The sequence below is a fragment of the Parus major genome, chromosome 3 (assembly GCF_001522545.3).
Source record: "Parus major isolate Abel chromosome 3, Parus_major1.1, whole genome shotgun sequence".
NCBI classification, from domain to species: domain Eukaryota; kingdom Metazoa; phylum Chordata; class Aves; order Passeriformes; family Paridae; genus Parus; species Parus major.
The window spans coordinates 89,751,722-89,758,086 of NC_031770.1; positions in this window are offsets into that span (position 1 = coordinate 89,751,722).

Here is a 6,365-nt window from a genome sequence, read left to right on the forward strand (position 1 = left end):
TTTCCTACGCTTCTCTTGCTAGGCATGCCAAAGGGATTCTTCAAGCTCTCAGTAACGAAGGACATGTTGCTGTACCAACAGCAGAGCAAACACAGGTACAGCTTACTACAGCTCTCCAGATCAGGAAACTTCTGGAAAAGGCATTCAATACAGACCACAGATATTTCTCTTCTTAGGAACCCAAACTTTGCTGAGAATGTTAAAATTTTAACTTCTTAAGACCACTAAAACCTTTAATGATCCCAGTCAACCCTGAACATACATGGGATCTTCTGTTCCAGCTGGATCCCTATATGTCTATGGGGCCTGACAGAACTCATCCAAGAATACTTAAAGAGCTGGCTGATGTCATCACAAGATATCTCTCAATGATTTTTGAGTGGTCTTGGGAGTCTGGAATGGTCCCAGCTGACTGGAAGCTGGCAAATGTTGGCCCAGTTTTCAAGAAGTGCAAGTATGAACTTGGAAACTACAGGAAAAACAAGCCTGTCAGTGTCTCTTCTATAACTGGCAAAATTATGCAGAACATTATTCTGAAAGTTACTGAAAAACACCTAAAGGATGACACAGTCATCGCTCACAGCCAGCACAGCTTCACAAGGGGAAAGTCCCACTCATCAAACCTAATTTCCTTTTACAACAAAGTAACCCACCTTGTTGATCAAGGGAAGCCATCTGATGTAATCTTGGATTTCAGCAAAGCTTTTGATACTGTCTCTAACTGGATTCTTCTGGACAAAGTGTCCAGACATAGCTGAATAAACACATGTGATGGGCAAGCAACTGGCTCACGGGTCCAGCACAATGGGTGACAGTGACCAGACTGGTGATCTGTCACTAGTGGGGTCACACAGCGCTCCATCTTAGGTCCTGTGCTCTTCCACATCTTCACAGATGACTGGGATGCAGGATGGAAAGGGATACTGAGCAAGTTTGCAGATGACACTAAATCGAAGGGAGCTGTTCACTCCCTTAAGGGCAGAGACGCCCTGCAGAGAAACACAGACAAAATAAGACAGCTGGGAAGTCAACAACCATATGAAATTTAACAAGGAAAAGCAATGGATCTTGCACCTTACCAAAGAAAGGAATTTGAAATTATGCCAGCTAATTAATCAGCTGATGATCAACATCCAGATCACAGCAAAACCTTGTGGCACAGACACCTCCTTGTTATAATGAGGTGCCCAGTATACTGATTTTGCCTTTTCAAAGCCACATAGAATATTTTTCTCCTTTATTATAGAGGGATTGCTACCTCTGGTCAGGGCCTGTGATCTTCCATCCCTCAGCTGCAGAAGCAAACTCAAGTTTAAAGCTTTCTGGAAAGCTGGAGAAGCTTTGTGACTTGAAAGCCTTTGGGACTTGAAAACATTTCATTCTCTCCATGCTCTTCTAAATACCCAAGCCCAGAACTCAGCTGTCAGCACTGCTCAAGCATGATACTAATGCTCTGAAAAGTCACACTTTAACACACCATTTTAGTGTTTATCTAAAATTTGAGACAGACTAATTATCTGACTTTCAGACTGAAAGGTCTGAAAGTACTAAAGAGCACATCAACACAGGTAATTGTGGGAAAACATGTTTTGCAGAGAGCTGACTATGGCACATCTGTGGGAGAGAAAAGCTGAGAACCCTGAGCATTGTGAAGAGCTGTAAGTCGCAAAAGTGCCTTGTCTGGTGGAAGAAACCTATGTAATACACAACTAGATAGCATAAGGAAGTGTGCTTCAATGTTTGCCCCTCAGAGAAGTCAGCAACTTGAAAAGAGGGAATACTGCCTCCCAATCTGGTCTCAGCAACTTTTTCCCTTCTTGCAGGTTAGATTAATTCCTTCTTCCAGTAGGAAAGCCAGCCGTAGTTTGCTCCTCTTTATTTCTGTCTCAGCAGCTAATTTTCCTGCTTCTGAAGCAGCATCTCTTTCTGCAGCCTCAGCAATTCCACAAACACAAAGAGATAGGGCATAGAGCTGTCATAAAAGGCTTTGTTCTACTGCTTGGATACCTATTTACAGTTCTGTAGGAGGACAACTACAGAAGATTTCCCAGAGCTGTGCAGCCCTGTCCCTCAGCAAGTGCCATTTTTAGGTCTGTCACCAGGGATGAAAAGAGGCAACCTCTCTGTAAACATAGTTCACATAACATACACTGCTGAAGGCTTCCTCCAGCACTTCCCACAGCAAGCACACCATTTAGGGCTTAAGCTACAAAGATTACATTCATGATTTTGTAGTCTCACATTTAAAGCAGGAATTTTAACGTTCTACAATTTGAGGGGGAAAAAAAACCTGCAACCTCCCACACTATTCTGACCTGAATTAGTTCTATCTTCAGAAATTAAGAGAAACCCTTGGATTCTGAAACTAGATTTCTATGCCTTTAAATAGTTGGTTATTTTCTGAGTTTTTGACGCTTCATTTCTGGAAAACTATGACAGTCTCATCATGTATTTTCTTCTACAAAATCTAGCACTTCCAAACTCCATTTCTAGTATAATTTTTGTCTAGGGCATGGTGGTAAGGAAGTTGGGTAGGGTTAAATGCACAGGACTGGTAGACCTCAGATTCCAGGATGTTTCATCTCCAGGCCATCAGAGAGTTGGACTCGGTATGTCCATCTGTGGAAACAACCTCCTCAAATCTTCTGGGATTAGTACATTCCTTTACACATTTGGGAATGCTTGTTTTTCATCTGCTTTTTTGTTATTTTAGAGCCAAATGTTCTACAAATTATATTTATATTTTGAAAACCCTGTAATTCTGTCTCTATAATGTGTGTAGTCACAGAGCCCCTTTTTTGCTAACCATTAGGACTGAAGTTTTAAAAACAACCCAAGACATGTAATCAAAGGAATTCTGAAAAAAAAATTCTGTACCACAAAATAAAACATAATTCAGCTCTGTAAAAATGTTTAGAGAGGGAGAAGACGTGATAGCTGTGTAAGGATGCAACTCACATGTGCAAAACAAAATTGAATAAAGCACATTAAAAAATGTTTACTAGAATTCGTAAGAGAGGAGGCAGATACATTGCACATCACTTCCATTAAGCAGGAAGAACAACCTGTTCCCATTCTCATGTCATGCAGCACAACTGCAAAGTGATTCCATCACTTTCCTGAAAGGTTTCACTGCTAAACAATGGTACCCAAAACAGAGACCATTGAAATCCCAAGGCAAATGAGATCACACCAAGAAATGCTGAACACTGGATCAAATATAATTGATCAGAAGAACCCAACACAACCCTTTTTCCATTCCAACTGATTCAGCAGATTGGAAAGGAAATGGTTTGGGGGCTGGAGGGAAGAATTGCTCATATGGAAATAAGTGAGAAAAAAAAAAAAAATCACTATATATTTGTCCTCCAAATAAACAAACCCAAGATAATTTCTGCCGCTGTGGTGACCCAGGAGAGACTTGTTCCTCCACTGGCAGGAACTAGTTACAACTGCAGGAAAAGAATCTTGATAAATTTCACCTCTGGTCAATGCTGGAGGTGGCTGAAAGGGGAGACAGTAAGCTAACCAAAGCCTTCAATCACCTACTCAAGAACTTCTCCTGTCTTTACAGGAAGGGCAGGGAAAGGAAATAAAAAACAAAAGAACAAGACAACTCTCACTGAGTGATTTGGGTTTGTGTTGAGTGGTGTTTTGGTTGGTTGGTTTTTCTTCCCCAAAAGCAGTATTAAGAGGATGGTCTTATCCATCAGTGCATCAACATTTTTCACCACACTAAACCCTGGCACAGACATTTTACCAAGCTTTCAGATGGCAAGTCTGAGATCTGCACTGTGTGAGAGGATTTCTTTTCCCTTTGCTGAGGTTCTCCTATGACTACCAGAAATCCTCAGACATCCCCAGATACCACACAGTCAATGGCATCATGCTCAGAGCTGTAACAATCTTTCTGCTCACAGGGATCCCAGCTGTGCCTTGCTTTAGCAGCAGCTCAGATACTGATCCCTGAACAGCAACAAATGACAACAGCATGCATGGGGCACTACACTGATATCTACAAATTCTTCCAGAAGGATCATGCCAAACCCTACGCCCTGTTCTGGCCCTGGCCCAGGACTCAAGCTAACATATAAACAGCTACAAGGTCCCCAAGAAGAGCTTAGCTCCTGGAATTCACATGCCTTCTGAGCAGGGTCTCATAAGATCAAACACTTCACCTCAAAACTGTTTTCCTTCTCCTACCACAGGGACTTTTTAGACGGCAACATCACACATCCTCCTTTTTTAAGTGGTATAGCAGTCAGGCCAATCTTTCTTCTTGGGTCCAACCACTAACAGGATGGAAAACTTTCCTAAATGCTATGAAACACTGTCGGGAAGGGGAAAGTGGTTTCTATGCTTGAAAGAAAAAAGCTCAAGAAAAAAAAGAAATATTACACATTTGTGGTCTTTTCCACAACAGCAGGACATTCCTTTTGTGTCCATATTTTTCTCCCATTACTTATTTAATGTTCTAGAAATTAATATGGAAGTTGCTTATCACCTAGAGGGCAAAGCATTATGCTGCTGGGATAGAAGGCTCCAGAGATACTGCAGGAGGACTAGGAGCTGCAGTGTGTTTTTAGGGAAGAGAATGCCATCATGTACTTGCAACATTCAGTCTTTCTGTGAAAATAGTCCCTTATCCGAGAAGGATCAGAGGTCTCCTCTGATAACATGTGACAGCCAGCCTGGGGAATATGCAACAAAACCAACCAAGCATCTTTCACCCATCCACCAGAAGGAAAGTCGTCTGCCTCAGGCCAATATACTCCAATACATGTGTACTGTTAGGTATGTCAGATGCTGGGAACACATATCTAGTAATAACTCCTCTATACTGGAGTAAATGTATATAGGTATGGAAGGCAGGAGACTGTAGAAGCATCTACATTAGCGTTCTAGTTCAGATTAAAAGGGTATGCTTTTGAAATTGGCTTTGAATTTATTTCCATTATTGTATTGTATCATCAAGCAATGTCAAACCACAAAAACCAGATCCCTCACAAAGATGCATTCCCAGACCACCCCAGCATACTGCAGCCTCAGGGATGCATTAGTCCATAGGAACAGACCACAGAACAGCAGAAGGAAAACCCTAGCCTAAAGTGTGCATAGCACCAACTACTTAACAGTAAAAAGAGATTCGTTTGTCTACTGTATTTTCTAAATTAGAAATTGTAAGGATGACAATCTGATACCATGGACACCCTCTGAAAATCTCTTACCAGAGCTGTATCTAGAGCCTTTGATGTGAGAGAAAGAGAGAAGAGGAAATGAAAGCCACCTAATCTTGAAGTCAAATTTGCTCTCCACATAACTCTGCTACCATTGACAAGGACAGGAAAAGTTTTTGCCAATCAACAATGTAGGTCTAGTAGTTAAAACAGCTATTCATCCTTCAGACTCCAAAGTGGATATTCCCATCATCTATATCTGTTTGGGGTGGCTATAGCTGTGTTCTCAAATGCCAGAGCCAAACCAATGACTTTGTCTTTTCTTACACAAAAGGATACCACACTTGATAGAAACCTTCAGCTAAATTTAGCTTCTGACACCAACTGATTAGCAACAAAGAGTGGTACACTGGTCATTCAGCCAGATTTAAGTCTTGTAAAGAATGCTTCTGGAATGAACTGTTCAGGTATGTATGAAAAATGCTGTATAACCTCTCCAACTTTTTACTGTTTGTTTTGGTTCCAGAAACAGTGAAAGCTTCCCCCAGCATTTCCCATTCAACATGCATGTTTTCAACTTCCATTCCTTTTAGTGCAGCTACAATGCATGGAGAAAAAACACAACAGAGCAGCACACCTGCAGATTTCAAATCCCTGTATAAGCATGGCATTTGAACAAGCTGCTATGTATAGGTGACTGTTAGAGGTTTGAAAAACCATTTTTAGTAGCAGTATTTTTGTAATCTACCTGTATCATAAGGTGTTTTGAGTAAGAGATATTAACTCAATGGTTTCATGACAACCTTACCCTGTGCTTCATGAGGAATTCTAAGATGCCAAATCCTACGGAAGTACAAAGGAAGTAATAAGACCTACTTACAACTGCTGATTGCAATTGATAGAGTTCCTCCATTTCTAAGCCATGCCTTCAAGGAAAAGTCAGGCTTACAATTCATGCAAATGAACTGGTTTAGAAGAAAAAACTACAATCTCATTTCTAAAATCAAACCCATTCACAGACCAACCCCAAATTGCAGCAGTCCCTAACTCTTGAAAGGACAGCTATCCAAGGCCAAATAGCTTCTTCACTTTAAGAAAACTGGCTGTGAGGTTGTGAGCTAGGCCTCATCATGACAGACAGAGTAGCCGATCAGAGTATAGTCCACATTTCCTTTCATCTACACACTT